This window comes from Lepidochelys kempii, chromosome 3 (assembly GCF_965140285.1).
Source record: "Lepidochelys kempii isolate rLepKem1 chromosome 3, rLepKem1.hap1, whole genome shotgun sequence".
NCBI lineage: Eukaryota > Metazoa > Chordata > Testudines > Cheloniidae > Lepidochelys > Lepidochelys kempii.
In genome coordinates, this window is record NC_136382.1 from 156,530,254 (window position 1) to 156,548,167 (window position 17,914).

The window sequence follows — 17,914 nt, forward strand, 5'->3', positions numbered from 1 at the left end:
TTCATTAAAATAGATCTAATAAAGTAATGGTGTCTGGAAAGCAGGATTTGGGATGTTACTCTAGTAACAATAAGCGTTGATATGAAAATTAAATGTATCCATGAGATCATCTGAGGAGGTGGGGTTTGATTAGACATCAGGGTAAGGCCAGGTCTCAAGGCAGAATCAGGAGACAGGTTGTTCAGCATGGAAGGAGTGTAAACTCTTTTCCTGACATCAATACAAAATGGTGAACATCTTGTAAGGATCATTTGTCTTGTAAGATCTGACATGCAAAATTACATAAAAGGCCATTGACAAGATTATCGCCATATCTGAAGCAGAAAATAGGATCCTGCAGATTTTAAATCCAATTTAAAATCACAACTGTAAAGACCTAGTTTGACTCTAGAGATTAGAAACAACTCCTCCCCCTGAAATTTGGGGGGGGAGGGTGGGAGATTTTTAGCTTCCCAGTTGCGGCCATCACTGTATAACAAACATTATGGCATAGATCCTTGGATGCATCCAAGGAGCCAACAGCACAGATCAGAAGGGCAAGTACCAATGTGGTCTTTGCACTCCACCATCTTGAGCAGGCAGTGCACCAGTCCAGTCCCCTGGCATAACAGAGGCTATGTCTCCACTGCGCACCTTACAGCGGCACAGCAGTGCCACTGTAAGGTATGCAGGGTAGTCACTCTTTGTTGGCAGGAGAGAGCTCTCCTGCCGACAAAATAAAACCACCCCCAACAAGGGGTGGTAGCTTTGTCGGCAGGAGAGAATCTCCCACCGACAAAGCGCTGTCCACACCAGCGCTTTTCCTTGGTAAAACTGTTGTCGGTCAGGGATGTGGTTTTTTCACACCCCTGACTAATGAAAGTTTTAACGATGGAAGTGTAGTGTAGACATAGCCTTAGAGTAGAAGGTCTATACCATACCTGGAGTGCCAGTCACATTAGGGTTCCCAATGTTACTAAGCTGAGCCTCAACAAGGCTCCCTCCCCCACAGACAAGGTTTAAATCTCTTAAAAAATCTCTGTCTGTTTCTTTAGGCTAATCATAACAAAGGATACTTCAACCAAACTGCTTCCTAGCCTGCTTCATCTCACTCTCTCTAACATGCACACACGCAAACCCAACAGAAGCAGATACTTTATAAATATCAATATGCCCCAGGAGGCCCTCTTTTCTTATTTTCCTGCAATTTATATTTTTCAAAACTCACTCCATAATTTTTCTGGCATCAAAGAAGATAACAGAATTATTTCCTCCTCCTTCCCAAGAGGAGCAATATTTTTAACCAGCCAATTCAAGCTGGCTAGAAGCAGGTCCAACTGATGCTAGCTGGAAGAAAAATTTCTGGAAAATGCACCCAGGAAATGCAACCTCAAGGTGGCTGAGTTTGTTTGTAAGGAGTGGAGTAGAAAATAGAACGAGTTAGGACCATCATCGTTCTCTTTTCTACAGATGTTACATTTCTCAGCTTTCTAAATAAATACTTTTCTAAAGGGCTACCATACTTGTTAATTGTCGGGCTGCCATTATGTATTCCACAGGTGTCTGAGAAGGATGCAACTGCAACACGTCCCATGAACAGCCTATCCATCTCTCATCCTAATTATCTCACTTACCTTGCATTCCCCTGGTCTTTCTGTTGGATCCACCTGTTGGCTCATTCTATACTTATATTGTAAGTTCTATGGCACTGGAATCATGTTCAGGTTATAGTTATGTAAAGTGCCTAGTACCATACAGCCCCAATCCTTAACTAGAGTCTCCAGATGCTAATGCAACACAATTATTAAACAATTTCACTGGGCTGTTAATGGAGGATGACAGCAAAGAAGTGTTAAAGGGTTAACATGCTGGCCTTGTAAGTGCTAAACTAGTCTGGTTTAGCAACCAAACACCTGAGCTCTTCTTTAAAGTACTTTGAGAACTCATGTGTGACTCAGGACTCAATGATCTTGTCAAAAGTCTTCAGAGACTATCCTAATGAGTCCCTTGCTTTGAACATTGCTTTATTCTGCAGACCCACATGGTGAGCAGCCAGGTATATGGGAACACAATAAATCTGAGCATGACATTCCAAGCTACAGAGATTTCCAAATAGATGGACTATACAAAAAAAAGGAGGGGGACATTAAGAAAGTGTAGACCATGAAGGGAAACAGAGCACAACTTTGTCTGCCCCAGAAGAGCAGCCCAAAGAATTTATTGTAAGTGGAAAGGCGATGTTCATTACTGTCTTCAGTGGAGCTGGAAATTGGGTTGTGGCCTCTTCAAATTAAATCCCACAACTATAGGCAGAAGTGATTTTGTAAAATCACACGTGACATTTGTTCCAGTTTGAGAGGGGATGGGTCAGGCTTCATGGATACCTCAGAACTTCATACCTGTCATTATGCAGCAAACCATGGCCATTTGAAACATCACATGATAGCAGGACTGAACTCAGCAGCATCTGCTTCAAGATAACAGGCCCCCCAATAACTAGTCTAAAAGGAAAAACTCTTAGTGGGATGAGACCTATGACACACAGCTGATCCTGTCACGTCGAGGGCAGCATGCACATTCATTCAAACTATCTAATACATCGCAGCACGTACAAAAAGAGGGAGAGGGAACAAACTAAACTGTGTAAAGTGTTAAGAGATGAAAGACTGGAAGGATTAAAATCTATAGGAGGTCAGAGCTTGTTACCTAACCCGAAATATCAACACAGAGATATTCCCCAGCTATGTAGATAAGATAACTCATTCAGTTCATCCATAGCACTACAGGCTAGACCAGGGGTAGTCAATTATTTTTTGTCAAGGTCCAAATTTCTTGGTCAAGGTATAGTCAAGGTCCAGACTCCAGAGAAAATAATAAGCAAATAAAAAGATTTCGGAGTCCATTCAAAAGCATCAGGTAGTCTGGATTTGGCCCATGGTCCGCTTATTGACTATCCCTGGGTTAGACCCACATTTACCTCCATCCCACACAAATTTAGGGTGATCTTAACTTTGATTAATGTGACTATTGCACATGAAAATGCAGGTTCATGAGAGCATGGAAATGCGAGTGCTGCCAAAAGAGTGTCACCTTCCAGAACTCAGCTCCTGGCACAAAGTTTTCTTTGGCCCCTCATTTTGGGTTTATGTCCTTCTCCTTTCAGCTCCAGTAGAGCACGCAATATTAAGTAAAACAAAAATATATTTATGGGATGGAATGGTGGCAACTAAATATCTTGGTATATGTCTCCATTTACTGAAAAACACAGCACCACATAAACTGGCAAACACAAAACAGGAAATCAGTTATTGGTTCATATTTTTAGTGTGACATTTTTCTCTGCATGTTAGTTAGAAAATAGGCTTCTTTGTAGTTTTGTCGCTTTTCGAGGTCAACTTTTCCAAGTGCTGAAATATTCATCTCCCTCCCTCTAAAATTACAAGCCACTTCCCTGTATAGCCAACACACTGCTCATCCAGTAGTTTGTCCCCTTGCTATTGATCATCTTTCAGGTTTGCCGTAGATATAGAACTAGTCAGAATACCTATTACCTGGCAGCTTTTCCTTGAGTATCTCCTAAAAAGGGGTTATATGTTCACAAAAGGCCTACAGAAACAGCCCTTAGTTAAGCCACATATTCCTCCTGCCAAGGTAGATCTGCTTAGGGCCAGAATCTGCCACTTTCTCATGCTGAAGAGTACCTTACGCTACAAGTGCTCTCATTAAAGTCACCCTGTACTCAATGAAGCTACTTTTGGGATAAATTCCTATTCACTAAGAGTTAGTGTATCACAATTTGGATTCTTATCACTCAATCCAAACATGTCCTTAGGGTTTTTGTCCCAGGTCAAATCCAAAACTGGAAAGATGCTGTTTTTCTGGATCCAGTTCAGAAAAGGATGATGTAGCAGAAGATCTTCCAAGACTTCTGAATCTTGGCGAGTTCTTAGCACCACAGTCAAGCCCCATTCCGATCATGACTCTCTGAGGGCAGTTTGAGAGAAACACTTAAAGCAATCTCAGTGTGATCGGATGAACCCTGCAACTTGTCTGAGGTGAGACAGCAAAATTCTAAGATTAACTTTGTTAGATGCTGCAGAGAGTCAATGGATGGATGGCACTTGTCCACAAACAAGAGGAAATCATTCATCAGTGCCACCAGTTCCATCTGTCCTATATCCTGCCCCAGAGCCAGATTGGAATAGTTCCAGGATATTGGCAGTAGCTATGTAGGGTTGGCAACGTCCCTTAGTGAGCTTGCATATTGGCTTGCTCAGGAATGGGACTTAAGATGTGTCAGCACCAAATTCACTTGCAAATTCAGATGTAAACTAGGCTTTAGTTTCTTGCCTAAGGAAACAAATAGATACCTTAGAGATCACATTATTTAGCCCTGGTCTATATACGACAACGCATGTTGGTATGACTATGTTGCTCCGGGATGTGGAAAATCCCCAACCCAAAGAGAGACAAACTGACCTAACTTCCGGTATAGACAGCGCTGTTGACTGGATGGCTTCTCCCATTGATATAGCTACCACCTCTCAGGGAGGTGGAGTAGCTCCACCCACGGGAGCAGCTCTCCCACCAGCGTAGGGAATGTCTTTACTAAGCGCTACAGCTGTGCTGCTGAAGCACTGTAAGTGTACACAAGCCCAAAGTCCCTCGGCTTACTCAGAGGATCAGACTTGCAAAGTTCAAGGCATGTGCACAGATGAATACTGCCTATCTTTATATATGAAGATCATGCTTCAGCTGAGACACAGGACTCCGTATTGTACATTGAATGGAAGCTATTGATAAAGTTACTGGAAAGCTCCATGTGAAGCTGACCCAAAGGAGTAATGGGATGAAAGTGAAGAAGTTTAAGATCTCAGTAAAAGATCTCCCTTATTCTAGCAACCAGAACAAATCGCCTCTAAATTATCGCAAGCCTTAACCAATAGGTCCATGAGCTTTGATCTTTCCCCAGAATATCAATATGTGATAGATTCTTCTGGTTGTCTGTACTGCAAGCTCTAAGGAACTTTGCAAGGATAAAGTTAACCCACATCTTTTTATTTTACCAGAAGACAGAATCTGAACCTCTGTCTTCAGAGGTATAAAGCTTAAGTGGAGGCTAGAATGTTATCAACAGGATTATGTGACTATCAATGCCCCTACATTTCCTTTTTATTACTATTATTGTACTGTAAGTCCTGTCCCCCACCCCACACCCCTGCTAGACAAACTACTTCCTCCCAACACCAGACCCTAGGGCTCTGGCACTTCTCCCTTTGTTTGTGCCAGGATCATCTCCCTTCTCCTTTAGGGAACTTTTTATGGGAATGCAGCTCCCCTCACATATGACCCAAATCTCTGCCATGAGAGGCCTCAGATCCAACAGAAGACCGGCTTAGGAGAACAGCAAAAGCTAACCCTCTAGACTGCAGCAAGCCAGACTAAGCCCAAGCCCTTCCCCCAAGTCAGTGACTAAGCATTTAAGAACAAGGGCTTTCATTATCCCCGATGCACATTTGACAAGCGCAAGGACATTACAGGGTCAAACACAAACCCAGCACCAGTGTTTTCTCTGTTTACTAAGTGCTGGAGAAAGGTGCTGGATTTGACACCTTGAACTCAGTTTATCCACGCAAAAGATACGCACAATATGCCCAAACCCTCATTCACTGGGGGGCTAGCGGTAGGGCTCAGAAGATGGTTCCCTTCAATCTTTTGGCTGGTGACATCTGAAAACGGGTGGGGAAAACACACTCAGAGGCATCAGCAGGGCCAGTTTACAGGAGAAGGCCATTATTATTGTCTGATAGAAAACACACCAGGCAATGCTTGTGTGCCCTGTCTCCCGCAAGAAGCATCCACCTCTCTCTGCTGAGACTCAGTTATTTTATGCAGATACCCATTTCCTGGGAACTTGGCTGAAACCCATCAACTCATTTCACACAAGCTTCCCAGCAACCATGAGAGAGAAACAGCATTCACATGCTAACTGGTAATTTGAAGATAAAAAGGCTTTATAAATTCCTTAGTCATCTAAGACCTGTTGAAGTAAATGGACAAATTTCTGTTGACTTCAGTGGGCTCCAGACCAGGCCCCTAGTGTGGTCCTTCATACAAACTCAAGACACTTAGGAGCCCTGATTCTCAAGTTTACTTTAAGGATGATATAGGGAACAGAAATTCCATTTACATAATGTAGCTTGAATTTGGGACTTGGGTCCTGTCTGATTCTGTCCCTTCCATCATTCCTCTAGTATCATGACCACTACTTTATTCACAGGACTCTACACATCATATTGAAGTGAAATAGTGCCTATCAGAGGAAATGATGCCATCCCCTTTGATTTCACTTTCTCAGTTCAGTCCCGATCCCAGTGAGTAGTCTAGTCACCAGCTGCACATCTGCCTGATAGCTTTAGGGAACTTTCTCAAGTAATATCTCCTGAATTTCTTTCCAGGTACTATGCTCCAGCTCTTTACAGTTTAGAGGATATTGCTCTATTTATTCTCAGTTTCATATCCCTCTTTATGGTTATCTACCATCATTGCCATCTTTCAAGTCATTGTACTTTAGGATAAGCCCTTCTGCATCTGATTACTGCTCTGCTGCTTATTACTGGCTGTTTTCCCCTCTAAAGTCAGAATTATTTTACCTGCTTGCAGACTTCACTTCCACTACACAATTACCCTAGCCACAGAATCCTAACAATGATCTCTGAGCCATCACTAGTTAGATTTCACCAATACCGTTGCCCACCATCACCCTGGCGAAACCCTTCAGAGCTACCACCACCCTGTAACCTTAAAAGTTATTTGCAAAGGAAAAAAATATTGGATTGTGCCTTTTATTTGCTTTGTTAGGATATATAAAGACCTGGATTTTTTTATTCCCTACCAAAATATTAGTTATTCTGCTTTTTATTGTTGTTTATTTAACCGTAGAGAGGAGTTACATATGTGTTAACAAAAGACAATTTCAAGCTAATTGAGAGGGGAATTGATTTTTATTTAATCAAAAAGAAAAGGAGTACTTGTGGCACCTTAGAGACTAACCAATTTAATCCATCTTTATTTCCTTTTCTATTTGTTCTTTTTGTCTGTAGCTTTCTCGTGCCCTCCATTGTCTGAAATCAGTTGTGTTTCTATTTTATTCTAGTTCTGTTGCTTCCAAATGTTTTGCTTTCCCATACTCTAACAGTTATATGTCATCAAGACTCCAGGGTTTTAGTCTCAGCCCTATCACTGAGTCAATGTGTGGCCTTGAAGAGGTCACTTAACCTCTATGTACCTAAGTTTGTTTCCATGTCACAGAAGAATAATCATTTAGCTACCTCACCAGGCTGTCAGGAGACCTACAGTCTTCCAAGCACTTTAAGGACCTCAAAGGGAAGGCGCTCCAGGATTGCTTAGTACCCATCTTCCACAAATGATTCCACTCTGAGTCCCTGGGACTCTTAATCCAGTGTTGCATTGTTTATTTCCTAGCCAGCATTGTGTATTTCATCAGACTAGAAATCTCCCTTCTCATTAATCTTGCTGAACAGCTCTCCTCTCCAAGCTCTACTACACACGATTTGGGATTCCTCAGTCCTGAATACCCTTCACGTGGAAAATCGGTTTTAAGTGTCCCCATTACTCACATATTTAAAGATGTCAAAGCAAGGCCACCATGCAACTCCCAATGCATTTTAGAACTCTGTGTTCACACCAAAAAAGGCAAAGAGAGACAAGCAGGCAGCATCTTACTAGGATAGTTACCACTCAGGCAGGCCTAATACAGAAAGCTATGGAAAGGGCCAGCACAGGCAGGAAGAAAAAGCTGACTAGAAAACCTGATAAGTTTAAAGCTGGGTGAATATCAAAAGGTTCCATTTGAATAAGTAGTCGGGTTTAGAACTGGATTCTTCATCTGAGGTTTTAATGATGTTGAGAAGAGAACTTTGTGCATTGCCCATGCATGGAATCTAAGTTATGTTTCCTCCCTCCAGCCACCACGATTTGTATTAGACCATTTTACCCTTAAGCTGTAGGGCTTCCATAGCATAAGAACTCAACTCCCTGAAGCTTTGCCTGGAATTTTTCTGAAGTTAGAAAAAGTCACCTTTACGTTCTCACACAAACATATTTTCATGCCCTTCCATGTCCCAGATGAGCCCAAACATGCCAAATTGCAAGAAATGGAGGGTGGAGATGCTTGGATCCAGGCACATCTTCACAAAATCCCATGAACAATGTGCTTCCTTTATTTCCATCTGGACCAGAATCAGGCCATACTGAAAAGCTCTGGAGAAAGTTTGTGCACATGGGATATCCTGACTAGTTTTGTAGATTCAAGAACTTCCGATAATTTGGATAAGCTTTAGATTCAAGTGTTGAATTTTTCTTTATATAGAATCTCTAAAAACTCTGACTCCACCCATCATTAGAAAAGATATGTATGACCAAATTAGCTTCAGGGACTATCCCTTGGCCATTAGATAATTTATTATATCCCCTTTGCCAGGACAGGATTGTTCCCTGTAGCATATTCATTTATGCACTGCTTTGTCCAATCCAGTTTAAATGAATCAACCGATCTGCCTCTCTCAAGAGAAATTGACATTCTTGACAAACTCCTTAAACACTAGCGATGTAGAGGGAACTAGAGAAGACCAGTTCCTTTAAATTGCTTTTTCTTCAAGTCAGTATATTTTATATTGTTTTATAGCCAATACAAAAAACCTGCCACTCCAAATAGGTTACACTGGTGATAAACTTCAATACATTAAGTCTTATGCATAGGCTGTTTTTTGAAGACTTAATATAAGCCATACTCATTATCCATAAAGTAGTATTGAATCAGGTCTTAAAACTTTATGCAGCTTTTGTGTGTGGAAATAAGAAAGGATTTTCTATTGGCAAGGCAGGGGAGGAAAAGTCATGCCCTGTGGCTGATCCAGAAATGCTCAGATGATTTAAAACCTTAATTACTCCTGGAAAGTTAGCACTTCAAATGTTATCATTTGCACTTCACTCTGAACTCAGCAGAGTGGAATGAATGGGGATGCAGTTATAAACTGAAAAGAACCTTTTTTATTATTATTATTTTTGGAGAGGACACCATTAGGAGGAGCGTGAGACATAGGATGCTACTTTTCAAGTGAATTCAGTGCTGGTGAATGGTGTCCTATTGATGGAGCGAGAAATTGGAGGTCTAGCCTTATAACAGGTACAGCATCGCAGGCTCTCTCGCAGAGCTCTATTAATGAGGCTCATCCCCAGTTCAACCTTGCATAATGCTTACTGCACGCCTGGGGGCTTCCAAGAACATAGTACAATGCACACAACAAAAGATGCCAGCTTCAGCCTCACAAAAAAAGCCTCTTTTCAAAAGGAAATAGGAGGGCCTTGTTCAGATGGATCCCCTAGATATTCTTTAGGCACTAATAAGAGACAAAGTCTTGCAAAAATTGCAGGTCCTTGACAGCAACAAAAAAGCTTTGCTTCCTTTCACACTCAAGACTGGAACAGGGCTTTTCACAAGTACAGCCCTTTCAATCTCTGTAGGTTTGGCAGCAGAGAGGCCTGATATCAATTAACAACAACTATCTACCTACATATACATTACACACACTACTGTAGAGAGGGAACTCTTGTTCCTGAGGGCAAAACAGCAACCTCCAGGGTGCTCTAAAGCCTGACGCCTGTGTGGAGCCACTGTTGATGTCAGGATGTGGGTGCAGAGGTCAAAAGGGCACCTTCCACATTGAAGGTGAGGTTCTGGCCTGCAGGGACAGAGAAGGAGCTGCTGTTTGTAGTCAACAACGAGCGGTGCCTGTATTTGTGTTATGTGTTCTTTCAGTATAAATAACCAAGTTGTTCAATACAAGCTCTTGTTGCTTTAATGCATAGATCACCACATCTCTCCCTGCCTCCAGATCCCACTGCCTAGTTCTATTGTCCCATAGCCCCACCTCTAAATCAGCAACTGAAGCCACACCTTCTCATTCCTAAACAGGAGGAAAAATCTGAAGAGTGTTACAACCTTACAAGCGTGGCAGGAGTCATCCCTTGCCACTGATCCAAGCACAGTATTCCACGCTGCAGTCAATAAGGAGCTCAGTGGAAAACCTGATGGTAGGCTGTGTTTATCTTGTAATGAAAGAGGTGCCAGGGCTCAAATAATATTTTTATTTTAATAACTGATGCAGCAAGCCCAGAGGTGCTGGGACTCAGGCCTGGCAAGCCGCAGCACAAATTAAGCACTGATGGTAGGATAGAATGCCAAATATATAAACCCTTTAAGGTAACCTTCAAAAGGGAAATAAAAAGTTGGTTTGTAGTTTTAGGCTTTTGTTTGTTCGCTCCTTTGTGTATTCTAATAAACACCTGATTTTTTGGTTTAAGCTTTGCTTGCCTTTTATATCAGGTAAGAACAGGATCGTGCCTATCTTGCTTCTCCCAAAAGACTGTACAAACAGCTGGAGGAGTTTTCAAATGACCTCAGAGGTACCCTGAAATTAAACTTCATTAAAAGGGAAGGCAAGAGAATTTTTTCAGACTGTTCAAAACTCATTTGCCTGTTTGGCTTTGTTGATATCGATTTAATTCAAACAGCTGGGAGAACAGTTGGATTTTCTCAAGACATGAATACTCCTGCCTCTCTGTTAAGGGCTGAGACAACTTGGAATACACATATGAAATCCAAAACAAGTCCTCCAATAAAATTAGGGAATACCAGGCAGAGAAGGAGAGGAGCAAAGTGAGAGGTTGTCTGTGAATGAAGCAGGGAAGAGGGTTAGAGTAGCATGGGGTTTCTAGGAGGCCTTTGGGGCTGGAGTTATGCTGTGTTTTGGGAGCATACCCATCAGCCTTCAAATCCGTCAGCCAAGACTTCAAAGTATGACAAATGGCTGAAATGTGGGATAGCTGGGTTTTATTACACACATCATAACTGACAGATAATGGGATTATTTTTGGAAATCTAAAACCTATTTTCAAGGGTCTTTCTTCACTGTGTGAAAGAAATAGACCTGTTTTGTGTTTTGAAAGAAATAGACCTGCTACTGGTGGGAGAGTTGAGCAGGAGGGCTGTTCCTGTCCAGGAACCTGGGTTATGTGTTTCTGTTAAGCTTATATAAAATCATTAAATTGTTTTTATTTAAATGTTACATAACACCATAATGAGAGGCTGCTGTAAGCTGCCACCTGCCACTATCTGACTGTCTCTCTGCAGTCCAGAGTACCACCTTCCCAAATAGACAATAGCCTTTGACCTGTGCAGTCACATCCCGAATTATAACATGACAACAGCAGATGCTCCACACAGATGTGGGGTTGCAAAGAGGGTCCCCTGCCAGGGATTCTCATGGGATACCAAGAGAGGATATTTGGGGATCCAGGCTGCCTCCCTTACAGTTAAGACTGATAGTCTTCCCACTTCCCCACACATTTAATTCAGCCCTTCCACCCCTAATACAGAGAATTAAGCCACCCCACACCAACACGGAGAATTAAGGCCCAGCCCTACCTCTCTACACAGTTCCATTGCTGCTGTCCTAGGCCCTTGCTGGTCTCTTCAAGGAACAGAGAGGAAGCCTAGCTGCCAAAAGCAGTTTTCCAGCAGTAGGGGCAAAGTTGGAGGGAGCAGGGTGAGCCAGTACATCTTCCACAAGAAGGAAGGGATGGAACCTCCCAGCCTGTAAAAGCCCTCTTCTCTTGTGAGCAGACCAGCTGCCTACCCCTTCGTCTGCTTAAAACCAACTGTGGTCTCCCACCTCTCTTCTGCTTGTACAGGAGTGAGAGAGGATTGGGGGCCTAAAGTTGCTCTAAGGGAGTCTCCTCAGACTTCCCCTACCCCCACAAGCAGGCTGCTGCTGCTCCTCCTCCTCCTGTAGCACACCACCATTGCTTGTGGTGCAGGGCATGAAAGTCTACTGCGATGAAGAAGGTCTCTCATTAGGTGATACACCTGGGAAGCATGAGGGACAAGCAGGACCATGTGGGTGGCAACCTAGGGGAGAAGTGAGGTTTCTGGCAGGAGAGCCCTGAAGGGGGAGAAGAGCTGCCCCCTGATAAGCCACCTATAGTTTCTCAGAGTAACAGCTCTCATGTGAGAAACTAGAGGTGGGAGCATGTGTCTCTCCCCTACAAGTAAGTAAATATGAAAGGGAGCCATGCCAATTGTTAAGGCTGAACTCAGTCTCTGTGTAAAACAGAGGGAGCTGAGACCATCTTGACGTGCAAGTCTCCAAACAATCTTATCTATGGACTAACTATCAGACTCTCCATGATGTGGCAGTTTGGAGAGCAACCACTACATCTTTGGGCTTTGAAGAATTCTATACTTTTCAAAGTTAAAAAGGTACACTAAGGAAATCAAGCAGAGGATTATCAGGAAATATTTGCCAGGAGACATATTCTGAACTGTCCATATGTAGAGGATACGTGGGATTCCTTTTCTTAAGCATTGTATTAACCTTTTGCTGATGGAAAGAGATTGCTGATCAAGAGCTAGATGAGGTCAGTGCTGCAATTATATTTCATATCCCCTTCAAACACGTCTTTTTCAGTATGAAAGAAAAGAGTTGATAAAATGATTTGTTGCTGAAATTGAGTCTTTTAGAAGAATAATTAACCTATAATAACTATTCTGGCCTCGTCTTAAGACCCGAAAAGTAATCCTTTCTCATTAGCTTCAAGTTTAATTAGCATCAATAACGAAACCTCCCTCAGAAATAACCATACCATCATGCTCCCTAATGACTACATAGTTTAATACACAGTGCTACTAACAAAGGCCATAGGGCAGTTTCTGAAGACAGAATTTGAGGCCCCCAACAGAGCAAAGTTATCTTAGTTCCTCTTGAGAACACAATTTAAATCACAAAAAAATAAATCTGATGCGGAACATACCCAAAAGAAGATTTGTCTAAGAGGTAGGAGCTGAGAAACAAGGTTTTTTGAGGGGAGGGGTGTAGGATCTAGGCAGGCATAGTTTGGTGTTTAGAGAACAAGATGGTGGGGTTCTATTCCTGACTTGCTATATAATCCTGGGCAAATTACAGAGACATTCTATGGTTTAATTCTCACTTCTTGGCTGGTTGGTGAGAGTAGAGTGTAACAGTATTTGACATTCTCTATGAGAAGACTATCCTGCACTTGCAGGCTGGTTTAATTATCTAACAAAGTTTTTTCCATCCTTAAATTTTATGAGCAGTCTGTAAAATGGGTATAAATACTCAGTATTGTCACAGGGCTTCTGAGGCTTAATTAGCACCTGCAAAGCATTTAGAGATTCTCAGATGAAAGGCATTCTAAAATGCAAGGCATTTTGGTCCATGCAATTATGCCTTTATTTAATGGGAGTTGGTAGAAGTGAGAGAACCCAAGTGCATGGATTCTAATCTAAGTTCTTTAAAAAAGTCAGAACTTCCATATGCTCAAGTGTGTCATAAACCTTATAGTGCTTACGGCTAAGAGATTGGAAAAAAGTGACAAAAAACATTTGAAGACATAACAGCACTAAAAATAGTGTGAAAAGAAGGGGGGGGGATCTATATTTGCCAATGCACATGGCATTGACAACTCCACAGGAACTTTGCCTTCTACTTTGCAATATATATATATATATATATATATATATATATATATATATATATATATATGAAGTATAGATTTACCTCTCTACAATTAAAACAAAAGGAACAAGTACATGGGGCCCCCCTATAGCACTCAGCAATGACAACTTATGCATCTGTTCTATACAGGGGGCAGGCCTTAGGGAAAATGGTACCCTGGGCAAACTTGCCCCTGACTCCTGTAGGTATGGCACCCCCCTGGGCTCCCCACCCTCCCTTCCCATCTAACCCCTGCACGGTGGTCCCTTCACCCTAATGCCTGCTCCCCCTCCTTCACTCCTAATCCCTACACCCCCTTGACTGCTCCCCCCCCCCGAGCCCCTAACCCCTGCATTGTGCCCCCTTTGCCCAGAACCTTGCATCCCCCTCCTGCACCCACGTGGAGAAACTGACCTGGATACACAAAGCAGCTGGCATTGCTGCTCACTCGCCCACTGGACTACTGCTCCTCTGCCCCACGCAGCCCTAGGGGACTGTGGGGGTGTGGGGGAGAGAGCAACGAGCGATGTCGGGGCTCCCTGTATCCAGGTCACTTTCCCTGCGGGCTGTGTAAAGGGAGGGCAGGAGAGCAGCAGCTCCTGATGCCTCCACACAGCCCAGGTGGGGAAGTGACCTGGATGCAGGGAGCCCTGGTGTGGTGTTGGGGGGAGTGTGTGTGCCTGAGTGAGTGAGAGTGCGCTGTCTCTTTATGCAAAAAGAACAGGAGGACTTGTGGCACCTTAGAGACTAACCAATTTATTTGAGCATGAGCTTTCGTGAGCTACAGCTCACTTCATCGGATGCATCGGATCCTTTTCTTTTTGCGAATACAGACTAACACGGCTGTTACTCTGAAACCTCTCTCTTTATGGAAGCACTCAGGGTCAGGAGCCTGAGCCAGGCTCGTTAAGACACAAGCAGCTGCCAGCAGCTCCGGCCCCGGAGAGTACATCCACATTCCCCCCGTCCCGTCACCCCAGCTTAGTGGAGATCGGGTACACGGGGAGGGGGCCAATTCACCATCAGCCCCCCCTTTCAGAGCAGACAGGAGGACGCTCCCAATCTGGAGTGGCCAGGGGCAACTGCAGGGATGAGCCCGGGGGAGGGGACAGGAAGAGCAGTGACTCCGGAGCACCTGGCTCTGGCGGCTGGTCGTCCAGCTGCCCCCTCCCCCGTGCTGCTGCTCACCTGCCAATAGTGACGTGTCTCTGCAGCAGGTCCCATAGGAACCCAAAGCGGCGCACAGCGCCCCCTTCGGCAAGCCACCCTGGGTGGGGGGGCCCATACAGCCTACCCCAAAGGCCGGCCCTACACATCACCTTAGCAAGAGACTATCCTCACCTACTCAGTGTGATTAGAAGCTCTCTATCCATGGTCTACTTCCTGGTCACCTGCTGCAGAATCACATCCTTCCCGCAGGCCCAGCCCATGAGTTAAAAATGAGATTGCAGTTTTCTCCAGGTGCATAAAGTTGCAGGTGTGAAATCTGAGAGCTGCTTGTTACAGGGAAGATGTGTGCGGGAGGCGGCTGCAGCTGTTCACTTGACTACAATATGTTAAGGCATGGGAAATCCAAGTCTGAAACAGACTTAGCACACCTCTCCTTCTTGGACCAGCATGGAAGTGCAGCCCCCTTTCCCTTACTCACAGCTTATGGGTTGCTTGATTTTGCTGGGACCAGAACGGGAAATATCAGTGGGAACCTATTCTCATGGTGTTTCCAGCAATTACCAGAAGTCTCATGTAAAAAGTCTATTTTCTGAGATTGCCAGCTCAGTTTTGCCCTCAAGTGGTTCTGATGGTTTGAAGCCTTCAAATACCACTTCTCAGATGGGCCATGGAATCTCAATCTCTCCTATTTAAATTGTTCCAGTTTAAATCAGTAATTAAATATTACTTGGCCCAGAGAAAGAATGATATTCAGGTGACCTAACCACTGAGCTGTAGTGGTGCCAGATCCCTGGTCAAATCCCTTCTCCTAAACAAACAGAGGAGAACTTAAACTAGTTGTCTCCCATACCCCAGGTGAGCACTCTAACCATGGCGCTGAAGATTAAACATTTGCCAAAGTCCCACACATAGAAGTCAGACAATATATCCAAGGCCCAGCTCCACAGACGGCTCTTAGGTGTGGCAATGGTGACCACTGCAAAGCCAAACAGTTAAGTGCCTAGAAAAATCACACCAAACACCACCTCAGCAGATTTGTGTAGCTAAAAGGTGGCCTCTGAGCATACCCACTGGATTAGGCTCCACATGAGTTAGGCAGAGGAACACCTATATTCGCCTGGTTAATGGATCACTCTGGGGCTTAGGTGGGAGATAGGCATCCAGATGTCGAGAGTGAGGCAGCAGTGTGAGGTAGAAATACAGGTGCCTAGGGAACTGTTACTGCAAAAATTTGGGCACTGAGCAAAATTGTGTGCCTACAGGGTCTTATTGGAAAACCCGGGAGATGTTTTCAAAGGCCCCTCCCCCAGCCAAGCAGGAGGACCACTGGACCCAGGGACCAAATGAATGCAGGGGACGACTAATGAGAAAAACAAGGACTGAGGTGAAGGTCATAGGTCCAAAACGAGGGTACCGGCTGGGGACACCTAGCAGAGAATCCCGGACAGCGCCCACTGCTCCTCAAAGCTGTCAAGGGAGCCAGCGGATGCTGCGCAGTGGAACACTGCCCGGATGTGTAAAGGGTGAGGCAGCAGCCCAGTGGGAGTTTCAGGGATTGCAGTGGTACCTAAAAACATGACAGGGGTGTTGTGCCGAAATACCTCTGTGGAGCCAGGACTGAATGCTTCAGTTTGGTCCTAAAACAGGGTGAAATTTCAGAGGATTGACTTCCCCCACCCCAAAAGAAGAAATATGAATTTGTTATGCCACAGCAGGCATGGTAGACAAAAAAACTGAGATTACACTGAAGTTTCTGAGGTTTCCTATCACACAAAAGTTAGGTGTGGGGAAGATGTATTCTGATTAGCACTGGAAGACTGTACATCTGACTGGTTTTTTCTACTTAGAACTTACAAAACCTTGGAGTTCAGACTGTAAGATTCATGCTTTCTCTGTAACAGCCTCATGAACAATAAGGCTTTGTGCCAATATGATGGCAGCTTTCCTTTAAGGATTTCAAAAGGTGATTAAAAGTTATCCCCACTTTACTTATGGGGAAGGTAACACACAGATAGATGCCGGACTTACAGATTTGCCCAGTGTCACACAGCAAGTCAATGGCACAACTGCATACAGAAAACCCACCTATCCTGACTCAAGTTGAATGCTCTAGCCACTAAACAATACTGCCTCCAGCATGATCTGTCTTTGTCACACACTCCATGATGACCCACACCCCCAGTTAATATAGTTGCATGCAGAGTAAGTTAGCACAGAATTTGATTCTTAGTTTCCCCTCTGTGCAGCACCTTGACATTCTCTGGCAAATATGTGCTATGTCAATGCAAAGTATTATTCAGTAATCTGTTCTTGAAAATCAAGGATCATTTTCACCTTCAATAAATAGATTTTCCCAAGCTTGCCACCACCTCTGTACAGTACTTTGTTTCTTTACAGTGCCTATTCTATGGTAATAAATTGGCTAATTTAGTATACCACTCCCATCTACTGGATGCAATCAGAAATACTTAGTGTGTCAGAAGCCCTATATTGCTAGCAGCTAAAGGGGATTCTCTTTTAGTACAGTTGACAGGGGTTATAGCTTCAGGAAGATCTAAGGTCTGGCCATGCAGTCACAGTGAATTTCTGAGCAACCATGGTGTGCAGCATAGTGACAGCCATGAAATTTCTAGACAGACACTGTCATAAATCAAAATCCTTATGTATATGAGACTTTATTCTCAAAATGTGTTTCTTGCCTAAATATTTAAACACATAAATAACCTCCAGCCATTCCAACTTGTCATTTTAAGCTTCCTGACATTTATTGTTTGGAAGAGAAGAAAGGTCAGACTTATCAAATCTGCATTTATGCTTCCATGACATTTTTCTCCAACCAAATTTTTCTGAATTAGAGAAACAAGACAAATGTGGCACATTTCAGAAAGGACCTTTCTGAGCTAGGCACTTCAGTCTGTACAGAGGTACTTATCTCTGAAGATGATTCAGAAGGACAGTACTGTGATCCAGGAGATAGAGAAGGATTTAGAAGTCAAGAGACCTGGGTTCCAGCTCCGCCATTGAATTGCCATGTGCCTGGTCACTGTGCCATGGTCACTGAAGCCAAAAAATTTTAAAAAGTGTCTAAGTTTGGGTGCCTTAAATTTTGAGTGACCAGCCTGGGGCAGTTGGACCCTGATAATCAGAGATGCTGAGCCTCTTTGCTT

General features: G+C 43.6%; 1 protein-coding gene across 1 annotated transcript in view; it reads right to left on the minus strand.

Annotated features, from left to right (window-relative positions):
• ALK (ALK receptor tyrosine kinase) overlaps positions 1–17,914 on the minus strand; it is a 538,912-nt gene that overhangs the window by 513,233 nt on the left and 7,765 nt on the right. The gene's annotated exons all lie outside the window — the stretch shown is intronic.